Source organism: Crinia signifera, chromosome 6, assembly GCF_055691185.1.
Source record: "Crinia signifera chromosome 6, ASM5569118v1, whole genome shotgun sequence".
In the NCBI taxonomy this organism is placed as follows: domain Eukaryota; kingdom Metazoa; phylum Chordata; class Amphibia; order Anura; family Myobatrachidae; genus Crinia; species Crinia signifera.
This window is the reverse complement of record NC_139222.1, coordinates 42,501,137-42,520,551: the sequence shown is the minus strand read 5'-3', so window position 1 is coordinate 42,520,551 and position 19,415 is coordinate 42,501,137.

Sequence of the window (19,415 nt, the reverse complement as noted above, 5' to 3'; positions counted from 1 at the left end):
GTGCCCTTGGAGCGGTATATTTTTATTTCTCATCAACTGTGTATGAGGGCTTTAGAAACATGCACTATGCATGCATCTTCTTTTTAAATAATCGAGCTATGATTTGGCCATTAAAAGAATGATTTGCCAACTATTCATTATGTCTCCAGGATCGGTCAATTATTGATCCATTATCTACCTACTGTATGTATCTATTTAACTGTCTATATAAATATCTATCTATATGTATTGTGCTGGGTTATGCTAATGATTTGCCATCTATGTACCTACCCACATATCTATCTAATGATTTACCATCTATGTATATACCCACCTATCTATCTTTTGATTTAACATCTGTGTACCCTATAGGAGGGCCAAGCTGGTGGTAGCCTCGTGACTCACAAAGAATCATCCTTCAGCACTCAGGAGAGGGAAAACCCCCTGTGGGGGAAACCTCTGGGGACCCGTGGCTGATGGACTGCCCGTCCCTCTGGGCATTAGGAGGCTATGCGGCATTATATTGACAAATTTATCGAAATACTTCATGAATGTGGAAGAATGACATATACATTCATATGAAGCGAAATATACAAATATACCCTAATAGCTATCATTGGCTGATGTCATTAATAAAGCTCCTGTCCACATCTCCTGATATTACCCAAATCATATTCCTCACAAAGCTGCGCAATTTGCTGAAGAGGCTGGCCATCCCCATTTGAGAAGCTTTGTCTTTACTGCTAGAACCTCCAAAGATAATAAACAAGCACCAAGGATTTTTTTAGGGTAGCTCAAAGTCTGCAGACACATCCAAGTTAGGAACTTGGTCTGTGAGAAGATACTTACCTCCCACAGGGATCTCTCCCCGAGAAGGCTGGGTATATATGAGGAAACATCAGGTAGCAGGAGATGTATATGGAGGATGGTAATGACCGCAATGATTATGCTGTGTCCACCCACCTATCTTTTAAAGGTATTGCGCTTCACCCACCCAATTATCTATCTACCGACTTACCCAGCCATCTATTTATCTAGCTATCGATCTATCTAATGATTTACCATCTACCTACCTACCCACCCCTCTAACTCTCTTAAAATGTACCATCTATCTACCCACCCATCCATCTATCTATCTATCTTTTGATTTAACATCTGTATACCCACCCACCTATTTGTCTATCAAATGATTTACCACCTGTCTACAAACCCCAAATGGATACCAAAAAACATATTATCAGTAATTAATGATGTTCATTAATTACCTGGCTTGGGTCTCTTGTTGCTGTGCACCATCTTTGATCGTTGACTTGAGGACGATTCTGCAGTCCAGGTCCCGGTCACCCTGCAGTAGTCGCATATTAGGACTTCTTCATCGGTTTCATGTAGACCACTCACCTAAAAAAAAAGGAAAGAGGTATGATAATATGTTCTTGGTATACACTGACAATTAAGCCCCATACACACTGGAGACCAGGAACACTTGCAATATAGTTAACTATATCGACAATTCCACTGGATACTCTAGAAATCGGTTACGACATCGTTCACTGATTTCCTAGTGACCTGCTAAACACGCGGGTCATCAGCTATATGGCCAGTGAAAAAAAAAAAAAAAAATATCGCTCAAAAGTGCCCTTGGAGCGGTATATTTTTATTTCTCATCAACTGTGTATGAGGGCTTTAGAAACATGCACTATGCATGCATCTTCTTTTTAAATAATCGAGCTATGATTTGGCCATTAAAAGAATGATTTGCCAACTATTCATTATGTCTCCAGGATCGGTCAATTATTGATCCATTATCTACCTACTGTATGTATCTATTTAACTGTCTATATAAATATCTATCTATATGTATTGTGCTGGGTTATGCTAATGATTTGCCATCTATGTACCTATTCACATATCTATCTAATGATTTACCATCTATGTATATACCCACCTATCTATCTTTTGATTTAACATCTGTGTACCCTATAGGAGGGCCAAGCTGGTGGTAGCCTCGTGACTCACAAAGAATCATCCTTCAGCACTCAGGAGAGGGAAAACCCCCTGTGGGGGAAACCTCTGGGGACCCGTGGCTGATGGACTGCCCGTCCCTCTGGGCATTAGGAGGCTATGCGGCATTATATTGACAAATTTATCGAAATACTTCATGAATGTGGAAGAATGACATATACATTCATATGAAGCGAAATATACAAATATACCCTAATAGCTATCATTGGCTGATGTCATTAATAAAGCTACTGTCCACATCTCCTGATATTACCCAAATCATATTCCTCACAAAGCTGCGCAATTTGCTGAAGAGGCTGGCCATCCCCATTTGAGAAGCTTTGTCTTTACTGCTAGAACCTCCAAAGATAATAAACAAGCACCAAGGATTTTTTTAGGGTAGCTCCAAGTCTGCAGACACATCCAAGTTAGGAACTTGGTCTGTGAGAAGATACTTACCTCCCACAGGGATCTCTCCCCGAGAAGGCTGGGTATATATGAGGAAACATCAGGTAGCAGGAGATGTATATGGAGGATGGTAATGACCGCAATGATTATGCTGTGTCCACCCACCTATCTTTTAAAGGTATTGCGCTTCACCCACCCAATTATCTATCTACCGACTTACCCAGCCATCTATTTATCTAGCTATCGATCTATCTAATGATTTACCATCTATCTACCTACCTACCCACCCCTCTAACTCTCTTAAAATGTACCATCTATCTACCCACCCATCCATCTATCTATCTATCTTTTGATTTAACATCTGTATACCCACCCACCTATTTGTCTATCGAATGATTTACCACCTGTCTACAAACCCCAAATGGATACCAAAAAACATATTATCAGTAATTAATGATGTTCATTAATTACCTGGCTTGGGTCTCTTGTTGCTGTACGGCATCTTTGTTTGTTGACTTGAGGACGATTCTGCAGTCCAGGTCCCGGTCACCCTGCAGTAGTCGCATATTAGGACTTCTTCATCGGTTTCATGTAGACCACTCACCTAAAAAAAAAGGAAAGAGGTATGATAATATGTTCTTGGTATACACTGACAATTAAGCCCCATACACACTGGAGACCAGGGACACTTGCGATATTGTTAACTATATCGACAATTCCACTGGATACTCTAGAAATCGGTTACGACATCATTCACTGATTTCCTAGTGACCTGCTAAACACGCTGGTCATCAGCTATATGGCCAGTGAAAAAAAAAAGATATCGCTCAAAAATGCCCTTGGAGCGGTATATTTTCATTTCTCGTCAACTGTGTATGAGGGCTTTAGAAACATGCACTATGCATGCATCTTCTTTTTAAATAATCAAGCTATGATTTGGCCATTAAAAGAATGATTTGCCAACTATTCATTATGTCTCCAGGATCGGTCAATTATTGATCCATTATCTACCTACTGTATGTATCTATTTAACTGTCTATATAAATATCTATCTACATGTATTGTGCTGGGTTATGCTAATGATTTGCCATCTATCTACCTACCCACATATCTATCTAATGATTTACCATCTATGGATATACCCACCTATCTTTCTTTTGATTTAACATCTGTGTACCCTATAGGAGGGCCAAGCCGGTGGTAGCCTCGTGACTCACAAAGAATCATCCTTCAGCACTCAGGAGAGGGAAAACCCCCTGTGGGGGAAACCTCTGGGGACCCGTGGCTGTTGGACTGCCCGTCCCTCTGGGCATTAGGAGGCTATGCGGCATTATATTGACAAATTTATCGAAATACTTCATGAATGTGGAAGAATGACATATACATTCATATGAAGCGAAATATACAAATATACCCTAATAGCTATCATTGGCTGATGTCATTAATAAAGCTCCTGTCCACATCTCTTGATATTACCCAAATCATATTCCTCACAAAGCTGCGCAATTTGCTGAAGAGGCTGGCCATCCCCTTTTGAGAAGCTTTGTCTTTACTGCTAGAACCTCCAAAGATAATAAACAAGCACCAAGGATTTTTATAGGGTAGCTCCAAGTCTGCAGGCACATCCAAGTTAGGAACTTGGTCTGTGACAAGATACTTACCTCCCACAGGGATCTCTCCCCGAGAAGGCTGGGTATATATGAGGAAACATCAGGTAGCAGGAGATGTATATGGAGGATGGTAATGACCGCAATGATTATGCTGTGTCCACCCACCTATCTTTTAAATGTATTGCGCTTCACCCACCCAATTATCTATCTACCGACTTACCCAGCCATCTATTTATCTAGCTATCGATCTATCTAATGATTTACCATCTATCTACCTACCTACCCACCCCTCTAACTCTCTTAAAATGTACCATCTATCTACCCACCCATCCATCTATCTATCTATCTTTTGATTTAACATCTGTATACCCACCCACCTATTTGTCTATCGAATGATTTACCACCTGTCTACAAACCCCAAATGGATACCAAAAAACATATTATCAGTAATTAATGATGTTCATTAATTACCTGGCTTGGGTCTCTTGTTGCTGTACGCCATCTTTGTTTGTTGACTTGAGGACGATTCTGCAGTCCAGGTCCCGGTCACCCTGCAGTAGTCGCATATTAGGACTTCTTCATCGGTGTTATGGAGACCACTCACCTAAAAAAAAAGGAAAGAGGTATGATAATATGTTCTTGGTATACACTGACAATTAAGCCCCATACACACTGGAGACCAGGGACACTTGCGATATTGTTAACTATATCGACAATTCCACTGGATACTCTAGAAATCGGTTACGACATCATTAACTGATTTCCTAGTGACCTGCTAAACACGCGGGTCATCAGCTATATGGCCAGTGAAAAAAAAAAGATATCGCTCAAAAATGCCCTTGGAGCGGTATATTTTCATTTCTCGTCAACTGTGTATGAGAGCTTTAGAAACATGCACTATGCATGCATCTTCTTTTTAAATAATCAAGCTATGATTTGGCCATTAAAAGAATGATTTGCCAACTATTCATTATGTCTCCAGGATCGGTCAATTATTGATCCATTATCTACCTACTGTATGTATCTATTTAACTGTCTATATAAATATCTATCTACATGTATTGTGCTGAGTTATGCTAATGATTTGCCATCTATTTACCTACCCACATATCTATCTAATGATTTACCATCTATGGATATACCTACCTATCTTTCTTTTGATTTAACATCTGTGTACCCTATAGGAGGGCCAAGCCGGTGGTAGCCTCGTGACTCACAAAGAATCATCCTTCAGCACTCAGGAGAGGGAAAACCCCCTGTGGGGGAAACCTCTGGGGACCCGTGGCTGTTGGACTGCCCGTCCCTCTGGGCATTAGGAGGCTATGCGGCATTATATTGACAAATTTATCGAAATACTTCATGAATGTGGAAGAATGACATATACATTCATATGAAGCGAAATATACAAATATACCCTAATAGCTATCATTGGCTGATGTCATTAATAAAGCTCCTGTCCACATCTCCTGATATTACCCAAATCATATTCCTCACAAAGCTGCGCAATTTGCTGAAGAGGCTGGCCATCCCCTTTTGAGAAGCTTTGTCTTTACTGCTAGAACCTCCAAAGATAATAAACAAGCACCAAGGATTTTTTTAGGGTAGCTCCAAGTCTGCAGACACATCCAAGTTAGGAACTTGGTCTGTGAGAAGATACTTACCTCCCACAGGGATCTCTCCCCGAGAAGGCTGGGTATATATGAGGAAACATCAGGTAGCAGGAGATGTATATGGAGGATGGTAATGACCGCAATGATTATGCTGTGTCCACCCACCTATCTTTTAAAGGTATTGCGCTTCACCCACCCAATTATCTATCTACCGACTTACCCAGCCATCTATTTATCTAGCTATCGATCTATCTAATGATTTACCATCTATCTACCTACCTACCCACCCCTCTAACTCTCTTAAAATGTACCATCTATCTACCCACCCATCCATCTATCTATCTATCTTTTGATTTAACATCTGTATACCCACCCACCTATTTGTCTATCAAATGATTTACCACCTGTCTACAAACCCCAAATGGATACCAAAAAACATATTATCAGTAATTAATGATGTTCATTAATTACCTGGCTTGGGTCTCTTGTTGCTGTGCACCATCTTTGATCGTTGACTTGAGGACGATTCTGCAGTCCAGGTCCCGGTCACCCTGCAGTAGTCGCATATTAGGACTTCTTCATCGGTTTCATGTAGACCACTCACCTAAAAAAAAAGGAAAGAGGTATGATAATATGTTCTTGGTATACACTGACAATTAAGCCCCATACACACTGGAGACCAGGGACACTTGCGATATAGTTAACTATATCGACAATTCCACTGGATACTCTAGAAATCGGTTACGACATCGTTCACTGATTTCCTAGTGACCTGCTAAACACGCGGGTCATCAGCTATATGGCCAGTGAAAAAAAAATAAAAAAAATATCGCTCAAAAGTGCCCTTGGAGCGGTATATTTTTATTTCTCATCAACTGTGTATGAGGGCTTTAGAAACATGCACTATGTATGCATCTTCTTTTTAAATAATCGAGCTATGATTTGGCCATTAAAAGAATGATTTGCCAACTATTCATTATGTCTCCAGGATCGGTCAATTATTGATCCATTATCTACCTACTGTATGTATCTATTTAACTGTCTATATAAATATCTATCTATATGTATTGTGCTGGGTTATGCTAATGATTTGCCATCTATGTACCTACCCACATATCTATCTAATAATTTACCATTTATGTATATACCCACCTATCTATCTTTTGATTTAACATCTGTGTACCCTATAGGAGGGCCAAGCTGGTGGTAGCCTCGTGACTCACAAAGAATCATCCTTCAGCACTCAGGAGAGGGAAAACCCCCTGTGGGGGAAACCTCTGGGGACCCGTTGCTGATGGACTGCCCGTCCCTCTGGGCATTAGGAGGGTATGCGGCATTATATTGACAAATTTATCGAAATACTTCATGAATGTGGAAGAATGACATATACATTCATATGAAGCGAAATATACAAATATACCCTAATAGCTATCATTGGCTGATGTCATTAATAAAGCTCCTGTCCACATCTCCTGATATTACCCAAATCATATTCCTCACAAAGCTGCGCAATTTGCTGAAGAGGCTGGCCATCCCCATTTGAGAAGCTTTGTCTTTACTGCTAGAACCTCCAAAGATAATAAACAAGCACCAAGGATTTTTTTAGGGTAGCTCCAAGTCTGCAGACACATCCAAGTTAGGAACTTGGTCTGTGAGAAGATACTTACCTCCCACAGGGATCTCTCCCCGAGAAGGCTGGGTATATATGAGGAAACATCAGGTAGCAGGAGATGTATATGGAGGATGGTAATGACCGCAATGATTATGCTGTGTCCACCCACCTATCTTTTAAAGGTATTGCGCTTCACCCACCCAATTATCTATCTACCGACTTACCCAGCCATCTATTTATCTAGCTATCGATCTATCTAATGATTTACCATCTATCTACCTACCTACCCACCCCTCTAACTCTCTTAAAATGTACCATCTATCTACCCACCCATCCATCTATCTATCTATCTATCTTTTGATTTAACATCTGTATACCCACCCACCTATTTGTCTATCAAATGATTTACCACCTGTCTACAAACCCCAAATGGATACCAAAAAACATATTATCAGTAATTAATGATGTTCATTAATTACCTGGCTTGGGTCTCTTGTTGCTGTGCACCATCTTTGATCGTTGACTTGAGGACGATTCTGCAGTCCAGGTCCCGGTCACCCTGCAGTAGTCGCATATTAGGACTTCTTCATCGGTTTCATGTAGACCACTCACCTAAAAAAAAAGGAAAGAGGTATGATAATATGTTCTTGGTATACACTGACAATTAAGCCCCATACACACTGGAGACCAGGAACACTTGCGATATAGTTAACTATATCGACAATTCCACTGGATACTCTAGAAATCGGTTACGACATCGTTCACTGATTTCCTAGTGACCTGCTAAACACGCGGGTCATCAGCTATATGGCCAGTGAAAAAAAAAAAAAAAAAAATATCGCTCAAAAGTGCCCTTGGAGCGGTATATTTTTATTTCTCATCAACTGTGTATGAGGGCTTTAGAAACATGCACTATGCATGCATCTTCTTTTTAAATAATCGAGCTATGATTTGGCCATTAAAAGAATGATTTGCCAACTATTCATTATGTCTCCAGGATCGGTCAATTATTGATCCATTATCTACCTACTGTATGTATCTATTTAACTGTCTATATAAATATCTATCTATATGTATTGTGCTGGGTTATGCTAATGATTTGCCATCTATGTACCTACCCACATATCTATCTAATGATTTACCATCTATGTATATACCCACCTATCTATCTTTTGATTTAACATCTGTGTACCCTATAGGAGGGCCAAGCTGGTGGTAGCCTCGTGACTCACAAAGAATCATCCTTCAGCACTCAGGAGAGGGAAAACCCCCTGTGGGGGAAACCTCTGGGGACCCGTGGCTGATGGACTGCCCGTCCCTCTGGGCATTAGGAGGCTATGCGGCATTATATTGACAAATTTATCGAAATACTTCATGAATGTGGAAGAATGACATATACATTCATATGAAGCGAAATATACAAATATACCCTAATAGCTATCATTGGCTGATGTCATTAATAAAGCTCCTGTCCACATCTCCTGATATTACCCAAATCATATTCCTCACAAAGCTGCGCAATTTGCTGAAGAGGCTGGCCATCCCCATTTGAGAAGCTTTGTCTTTACTGCTAGAACCTCCAAAGATAATAAACAAGCACCAAGGATTTTTTTAGGGTAGCTTCAAGTCTGCAGACACATCCAAGTTAGGAACTTGGTCTGTGAGAAGATACTTACCTCCCACAGGGATCTCTCCCCGAGAAGGCTGGGTATATATGAGGAAACATCAGGTAGCAGGAGATGTATATGGAGGATGGTAATGACCGCAATGATTATGCTGTGTCCACCAACCTATCTTTTAAAGGTATTGCGCTTCACCCACCCAATTATCTATCTACCGACTTACCCAGCCATCTATTTATCTAGCTATCGATCTATCTAATGATTTACCATCTATCTACCTACCTACCCACCCCTCTAACTCTCTTAAAATGTACCATCTATCTACCCACCCATCCATCTATCTATCTATCTTTTGATTTAACATCTGTATACCCACCCACCTATATGTCTATCAAATGATTTACCACCTGTCTACAAACCCCAAATGGATACCAAAAAACATATTATCAGTAATTAATGATGTTCATTAATTACCTGGCTTGGGTCTCTTGTTGCTGTGCACTATCTTTGATCGTTGACTTGAGGACGATTCTGCAGTCCAGGTCCCGGTCACCCTGCAGTAGTCGCATATTAGGACTTCTTCATCGGTTTCATGTAGACCACTCACCTAAAAAAAAAGGAAAGAGGTATGATAATATGTTCTTGGTATACACTGACAATTAAGCCCCATACACACTGCAGACCAGGGACACTTGCGATATAGTTAACTATATCGACAATTCCACTGGATACTCTAGAAATCGGTTACGACATCGTTCACTGATTTCCTAGTGACCTGCTAAACACGCGGGTCATCAGCTATATGGCCAGTGAAAAAAAAAAAATATCGCTCAAAAGTGCCCTTGGAGCGGTATATTTTTATTTCTCATCAACTGTGTATGAGGGCTTTAGAAACATGCACTATGCATGCATCTTCTTTTTAAATAATCGAGCTATGATTTGGCCATTAAAAGAATGATTTGCCAACTATTCATTATGTCTCCAGGATCGGTCAATTATTGATCCATTATCTACCTACTGTATGTATCTATTTAACTGTCTATATAAATATCTATCTATATGTATTGTGCTGGGTTATGCTAATGATTTGCCATCTATGTACCTATTCACATATCTATCTAATGATTTACCATCTATGTATATACCCACCTATCTATCTTTTGATTTAACATCTGTGTACCCTATAGGAGGGCCAAGCTGGTGGTAGCCTCGTGACTCACAAAGAATCATCCTTCAGCACTCAGGAGAGGGAAAACCCCCTGTGGGGGAAACCTCTGGGGACCCGTGGCTGATGGACTGCCCGTCCCTCTGGGCATTAGGAGGCTATGCGGCATTATATTGACAAATTTATCGAAATACTTCATGAATGTGGAAGAATGACATATACATTCATATGAAGCGAAATATACAAATATACCCTAATAGCTATCATTGGCTGATGTCATTAATAAAGCTCCTGTCCACATCTCCTGATATTACCCAAATCATATTCCTCACAAAGCTGCACAATTTGCTGAAGAGGCTGGCCATCCCCATTTGAGAAGCTTTGTCTTTACTGCTAGAACCTCCAAAGATAATAAACAAGCACCAAGGATTTTTTTAGGGTAGCTCCAAGTCTGCAGACACATCCAAGTTAGGAACTTGGTCTGTGGGAAGATACTTACCTCCCACAAGGATCTCTCCCCGAGAAGGCTGGGTATATATGAGGAAACATCAGGTAGCAGGAGATGTATATGGAGGATGGTAATGACCGCAATGATTATGCTGTGTCCACCCACCTATCTTTTAAAGGTATTGCGCTTCACCCACCCAATTATCTATCTACTGACTTACCCAGCCATCTATTTATCTAGCTATCGATCTATCTAATGATTTACCATCTATCTACCTACCTACCCACCCCTCTAACTCTCTTAAAATGTACCATCTATCTACCCACCCATCCATCTATCTATCTATCTTTTGATTTAACATCTGTATACCCACCCACCTATTTGTCTATCAAATGATTTACCACCTGTCTACAAACCCCAAATGGATACCAAAAAACATATTATCAGTAATTAATGATGTTCATTAATTACCTGGCTTGTGTCTCTTGTTGCTGTGCACCATCTTTGATCGTTGACTTGAGGACGATTCTGCAGTCCAGGTCCCGGTCACCCTGCAGTAGTCGCATATTAGGACTTCTTCATCGGTTTCATGTAGACCACTCACCTAAAAAAAAAGGAAAGAGGTATGATAATATGTTCTTGGTATACACTGACAATTAAGCCCCATACACACTGGAGACCAGGGACACTTGCGATATAGTTAACTATATCGACAATTCCACTGGATACTCTAGAAATCGGTTACGACATCGTTCACTGATTTCCTAGTGACCTGCTAAACACGCGGGTCATCAGCTATATGGCCAGTGAAAAAAAAATAAAAAAAATATCGCTCAAAAGTGCCCTTGGAGCGGTATATTTTTATTTCTCATCAACTGTGTATGAGGGCTTTAGAAACATGCACTATGCATGCATCTTCTTTTTAAATAATCGAGCTATGATTTGGCCATTAAAAGAATGATTTGCCAACTATTCATTATGTCTCCAGGATCGGTCAATTATTAATCCATTATCTACCTACTGTATGTATCTATTTAACTGTCTATATAAATATCTATCTATATGTATTGTGCTGGGTTATGCTAATGATTTGCCATCTATGTACCTACCCACATATCTATCTAATGATTTACCATTTATGTATATACCCACCTATCTATCTTTTGATTTAACATCTGTGTACCCTATAGGAGGGCCAAGCTGGTGGTAGCCTCGTGACTCACAAAGAATCATCCTTCAGCACTCAGGAGAGGGAAAACCCCCTGTGGGGGAAACCTCTGGGGACCCGTGGCTGATGGACTGCCCGTCCCTCTGGGCATTAGGAGGCTATGCGGCATTATATTGACAAATTTATTGAAATACTTTATGAATGTGGAAGAATGACATATACATTCATATGAAGCGAAATATACAAATATACCCTAATAGCTATCATTGGCTGATGTCATTAATAAAGCTCCTGTCCACATCTCCTGATATTACCCAAATCATATTCCTCACAAAGCTGCGCAATTTGCTGAAGAGGCTGGCCATCCCCATTTGAGAAGCTTTGTCTTTACTGCTAGAACCTCCAAAGATAATAAACAAGCACCAAGGATTTTTTTAGGGTAGCTCCAAGTCTGCAGACACATCCAAGTTAGGAACTTGGTCTGTGAGAAGATACTTACCTCCCACAGGGATCTCTCCCCGAGAAGGCTGGGTATATATGAGGAAACATCAGGTAGCAGGAGATGTATATGGAGGATGGTAATGACCGCAATGATTATGCTGTGTCCACCCACCTATCTTTTAAAGGTATTGCGCTTCACCCACCCAATTATCTATCTACCGACTTACCCAGCCATCTATTTATCTAGCTATCGATCTATCTAATGATTTACCATCTATCTACCTACCTACCCACCCCTCTAACTCTCTTAAAATGTACCATCTATCTACCCACCCATCCATCTATCTATCTATCTTTTGATTTAACATCTGTATACCCACCCACCTATATGTCTATCAAATGATTTACCACCTGTCTACAAACCCCAAATGGATACCAAAAAACATATTATCAGTAATTAATGATGTTCATTAATTACCTGGCTTGGGTCTCTTGTTGCTGTGCACTATCTTTGATCGTTGACTTGAGGACGATTCTGCAGTCCAGGTCCCGGTCACCCTGCAGTAGTCGCATATTAGGACTTCTTCATCGGTTTCATGTAGACCACTCACCTAAAAAAAAAGGAAAGAGGTATGATAATATGTTCTTGGTATACACTGACAATTAAGCCCCATACACACTGCAGACCAGGGACACTTGCGATATAGTTAACTATATCGACAATTCCACTGGATACTCTAGAAATCGGTTACGACATCGTTCACTGATTTCCTAGTGACCTGCTAAACACGCGGGTCATCAGCTATATGGCCAGTGAAAAAAAAAAAATATCGCTCAAAAGTGCCCTTGGAGCGGTATATTTTTATTTCTCATCAACTGTGTATGAGGGCTTTAGAAACATGCACTATGCATGCATCTTCTTTTTAAATAATCGAGCTATGATTTGGCCATTAAAAGAATGATTTGCCAACTATTCATTATGTCTCCAGGATCGGTCAATTATTGATCCATTATCTACCTACTGTATGTATCTATTTAACTGTCTATATAAATATCTATCTATATGTATTGTGCTGGGTTATGCTAATGATTTGCCATCTATGTACCTATTCACATATCTATCTAATGATTTACCATCTATGTATATACCCACCTATCTATCTTTTGATTTAACATCTGTGTACCCTATAGGAGGGCCAAGCTGGTGGTAGCCTCGTGACTCACAAAGAATCATCCTTCAGCACTCAGGAGAGGGAAAACCCCCTGTGGGGGAAACCTCTGGGGACCCGTGGCTGATGGACTGCCCGTCCCTCTGGGCATTAGGAGGCTATGCGGCATTATATTGACAAATTTATCGAAATACTTCATGAATGTGGAAGAATGACATATACATTCATATGAAGCGAAATATACAAATATACCCTAATAGCTATCATTGGCTGATGTCATTAATAAAGCTCCTGTCCACATCTCCTGATATTACCCAAATCATATTCCTCACAAAGCTGCACAATTTGCTGAAGAGGCTGGCCATCCCCATTTGAGAAGCTTTGTCTTTACTGCTAGAACCTCCAAAGATAATAAACAAGCACCAAGGATTTTTTTAGGGTAGCTCCAAGTCTGCAGACACATCCAAGTTAGGAACTTGGTCTGTGGGAAGATACTTACCTCCCACAGGGATCTCTCCCCGAGAAGGCTGGGTATATATGAGGAAACATCAGGTAGCAGGAGATGTATATGGAGGATGGTAATGACCGCAATGATTATGCTGTGTCCACCCACCTATCTTTTAAAGGTATTGCGCTTCACCCACCCAATTATCTATCTACTGACTTACCCAGCCATCTATTTATCTAGCTATCGATCTATCTAATGATTTACCATCTATCTACCTACCTACCCACCCCTCTAACTCTCTTAAAATGTACCATCTATCTACCCACCCATCCATCTATCTATCTATCTTTTGATTTAACATCTGTATACCCACCCACCTATTTGTCTATCAAATGATTTACCACCTGTCTACAAACCCCAAATGGATACCAAAAAACATATTATCAGTAATTAATGATGTTCATTAATTACCTGGCTTGTGTCTCTTGTTGCTGTGCACCATCTTTGATCGTTGACTTGAGGACGATTCTGCAGTCCAGGTCCCGGTCACCCTGCAGTAGTCGCATATTAGGACTTCTTCATCGGTTTCATGTAGACCACTCACCTAAAAAAAAAGGAAAGAGGTATGATAATATGTTCTTGGTATACACTGACAATTAAGCCCCATACACACTGGAGACCAGGGACACTTGCGATATAGTTAACTATATCGACAATTCCACTGGATACTCTAGAAATCGGTTACGACATCGTTCACTGATTTCCTAGTGACCTGCTAAACACGCGGGTCATCAGCTATATGGCCAGTGAAAAAAAAATAAAAAAAATATCGCTCAAAAGTGCCCTTGGAGCGGTATATTTTTATTTCTCATCAACTGTGTATGAGGGCTTTAGAAACATGCACTATGCATGCATCTTCTTTTTAAATAATCGAGCTATGATTTGGCCATTAAAAGAATGATTTGCCAACTATTCATTATGTCTCCAGGATCGGTCAATTATTAATCCATTATCTACCTACTGTATGTATCTATTTAACTGTCTATATAAATATCTATCTATATGTATTGTGCTGGGTTATGCTAATGATTTGCCATCTATGTACCTACCCACATATCTATCTAATGATTTACCATTTATGTATATACCCACCTATCTATCTTTTGATTTAACATCTGTGTACCCTATAGGAGGGCCAAGCTGGTGGTAGCCTCGTGACTCACAAAGAATCATCCTTCAGCACTCAGGAGAGGGAAAACCCCCTGTGGGGGAAACCTCTGGGGACCCGTGGCTGATGGACTGCCCGTCCCTCTGGGCATTAGGAGGCTATGCGGCATTATATTGACAAATTTATTGAAATACTTTATGAATGTGGAAGAATGACATATACATTCATATGAAGCGAAATATACAAATATACCCTAATAGCTATCATTGGCTGATGTCATTAATAAAGCTCCTGTCCACATCTCCTGATATTACCCAAATCATATTCCTCACAAAGCTGCGCAATTTGCTGAAGAGGCTGGCCATCCCCATTTGAGAAGCTTTGTCTTTACTGCTAGAACCTCCAAAGATAATAAACAAGCACCAAGGATTTTTTTAGGGTAGCTCCAAGTCTGCAGACACATCCAAGTTAGGAACTTGGTCTGTGAGAAGATACTTACCTCCCACAGGGATCTCTCCCCGAGAAGGCTGGGTATATATGAGGAAACATCAGGTAGCAGGAGATGTATATGGAGGATGGTAATGACCGCAATGATTATGCTGTGTCCACCCACCTATCTTTTAAAGGTATTGCGCTTCACCCACCCAATTATCTATCTACCGACTTACCCAGCCATCTATTTATCTAGCTATCGATCTATCTAATGATTTACCATCTATCTACCTACCTACCCACCCCTCTAACTCTCTTAAAATGTACCATCTATCTACCCACCCATCCATCTATCTATCTATCTATCTTTTGATTTAACATCTGTATACCCACCCACCTATTTGTCTATCAAATGATTTACCACCTGTCTACAAACCCCAAATGGATACCAAAAAACATATTATCAGTAATTAATGATGTTCATTAATTACCTGGCTTGGGTCTCTTGTTGCTGTGCACCATCTTTGATCGTTGACTTGAGGACGATTCTGCAGTCCAGGTCCCGGTCACCCTGCAGTAGTCGCATATTAGGACTTCTTCATCGGTTTCATGTAGACCACTCACCTAAAAAAAAAGGAAAGAGGTATGATAATATGTTCTTGGTATACACTGACAATTAAGCCCCATACACACTGGAGACCAGGAACACTTGCGATATAGTTAACTATATCGACAATTCCACTGGATACTCTAGAAATCGGTTACGACATCGTTCACTGATTTCCTAGTGACCTGCTAAACACGCGGGTCATCAGCTATATGGCCAGTGAAAAAAAAAAAAAAAAAATATCGCTCAAAAGTGCCCTTGGAGCGGTATATTTTTATTTCTCATCAACTGTGTATGAGGGCTTTAGAAACATGCACTATGCATGCATCTTCTTTTTAAATAATCGAGCTATGATTTGGCCATTAAAAGAATGATTTGCCAACTATTCATTATGTCTCCAGGATCGGTCAATTATTGATCCATTATCTACCTACTGTATGTATCTATTTAACTGTCTATATAAATATCTATCTATATGTATTGTGCTGGGTTATGCTAATGATTTGCCATCTATGTACCTACCCACATATCTATCTAATGATTTACCATCTATGTATATACCCACCTATCTATCTTTTGATTTAACATCTGTGTACCCTATAGGAGGGCCAAGCTGGTGGTAGCCTCGTGATTTACAAAGAATCATCCTTCAGCACTCAGGAGAGGGAAAACCCCCTGTGGGGGAAACCTCTGGGGACCCGTAGCTGATGGACTGCCCGTCCCTCTGGGCATTAGGAGGCTATGCGGCATTATATTGACAAATTTATCGAAATACTTCATGAATGTGGAAGAATGACATATACATTCATATGAAGCGAAATATACAAATATACCCTAATAGCTATCATTGGCTGATGTCATTAATAAAGCTCCTGTCCACATCTCCTGATATTACCCAAATCATATTCCTCACAAAGCTGCGCAATTTGCTGAAGAGGCTGGCCATCCCCATTTGAGAAGCTTTGTCTTTACTGCTAGAACCTCCAAAGATAATAAACAAGCACCAAGGATTTTTTTAGGGTAGCTCCAAGTCTGCAGACACATCCAAGTTAGGAACTTTGTCTGTGAGAAGATACTTACCTCCCACAGGGATCTCTCCCCGAGAAGGCTGGGTATATATGAGGAAACATCAGGTAGCAGGAGATGTATATGGAGGATGGTAATGACCGCAATGATTATGCTGTGTCCACCAACCTATCTTTTAAAGGTATTGCGCTTCACCCACCCAATTATCTATCTACCGACTTACCCAGCCATCTATTTATCTAGCTATCGATCTATCTAATGATTTACCATCTATCTACCTACCTACCCACCCCTCTAACTCTCTTAAAATGTACCATCTATCTACCCACCCATCCATCTATCTATCTATCTATCTTTTGATTTAACATCTGTATACCCACCCACCTATTTGTCTATCAAATGATTTACCACCTGTCTACAAACCCCAAATGGATACCAAAAAACATATTATCAGTAATTAATGATGTTCATTAATTACCTGGCTTGGGTCTCTTGTTGCTGTGCACCATCTTTGATCGTTGACTTGAGGACGATTCTGCAGTCCAGGTCCCGGTCACCCTGCAGTAGTCGCATATTAGGACTTCTTCATCGGTTTCATGTAGACCACTCACCTAAAAAAAAAGGAAAGAGGTATGATAATATGTTCTTGGTATACACTGACAATTAAGCCCCATACACACTGGAGACCAGGGACACTTGCGGTATAGTTAACTATATCGACAATTCCACTGGATACTCTAGAAATCGGTTACGACATCGTTCACTGATTTCCTAGTGACCTGCTAAACACGCGGGTCATCAGCTATATGGCCAGTGAAAAAAAAAAATATCGCTCAAAAGTGCCCTTGGAGCGGTATATTTTTATTTCTCATCAACTGTGTATGAGGGCTTTAGAAACATGCACTATGCATGCATCTTCTTTTTAAATAATCGAGCTATGATTTGGCCATTAAAAGAATGATTTGCCAACTATTCATTATGTCTCCAGGATCGGTCAATTATTGATCCATTATCTACCTACTGTATGTATCTATTTAACTGTCTATATAAATATCTATCTATATGTATTGTGCTGGGTTATGCTAATGATTTGCCATCTATGTACCTATTCACATATCTATCTAATGATTTACCATCTATGTATATACCCACCTATCTATCTTTTGATTTAACATCTGTGTACCCTATAGGAGGGCCAAGCTGGTGGTAGCCTCGTGACTCACAAAGAATCATCCTTCAGCACTCAGGAGAGGGAAAACCCCCTGTGGGGGAAACCTCTGGGGACCCGTGGCTGATGGACTGCCCGTCCCTCTGGGCATTAGGAGGCTATGCGGCATTATATTGACAAATTTATCGAAATACTTCATGAATGTGGAAGAATGACATATACATTCATATGAAGCGAAATATACAAATATACCCTAATAGCTATCATTGGCTGATGTCATTAATAAAGCTCCTGTCCACATCTCCTGATATTACCCAAATCATATTCCTCACAAAGCTGCGCAATTTGCTGAAGAGGCTGGCCATCCCCATTTGAGAAGCTTTGTCTTTACTGCTAGAACCTCCAAAGATAATAAACAAGCACCAAGGATTTTTTTAGGGTAGCTCCAAGTCTGCAGACACATCCAAGTTAGGAACTTGGTCTGTGAGAAGATACTTACCTCCCACAGGGATCTCTCCCCGAGAAGGCTGGGTATATATGAGGAAACATCAGGTAGCAGGAGATGTATATGGAGGATGGTAATGACCGCAATGATTATGCTGTGTCCACCCACCTATCTTTTAAAGGTATTGCGCTTCACCCACCCAATTATCTATCTACCGACTTACCCAGCCATCTATTTATCTAGCTATCGATCTATCTAATGATTTACCATCTATCTACCTACCTACCCACCCCTCTAACTCTCTTAAAATGTACCATCTATCTACCCACCCATCCATCTATCTATCTATCTATCTTTTGATTTAACATCTGTATACCCACCCACCTATTTGTCTATCAAATGATTTACCACCTGTCTACAAACCCCAAATGGATACCAAAAAACATATTATCAGTAATTAATGATGTTCATTAATTACCTGGCTTGGGTCTCTTGTTGCTGTGCACCATCTTTGATCGTTGACTTGAGGACGATTCTGCAGTCCAGGTCCCGGTCACCCTGCAGTAGTCGCATATTAGGACTTCTTCATCGGTTTCATGTAGACCACTCACCTAAAAAAAAAGGAAAGAGGTATGATAATATGTTCTTGGTATACACTGACAATTAAGCCCCATACACACTGGAGACCAGGAACACTTGCGATATAGTTAACTATATCGACAATTCCACTGGATACTCTAGAAATCGGTTACGACATCGTTCACTGATTTCCTAGTGACCTGCTAAACACGCGGGTCATCAGCTATATTGCCAGTGAAAAAAAAAATTAAAAAAATATCGCTCAAAAGTGCCCTTGGAGCGGTATATTTTTATTTCTCATCAACTGTG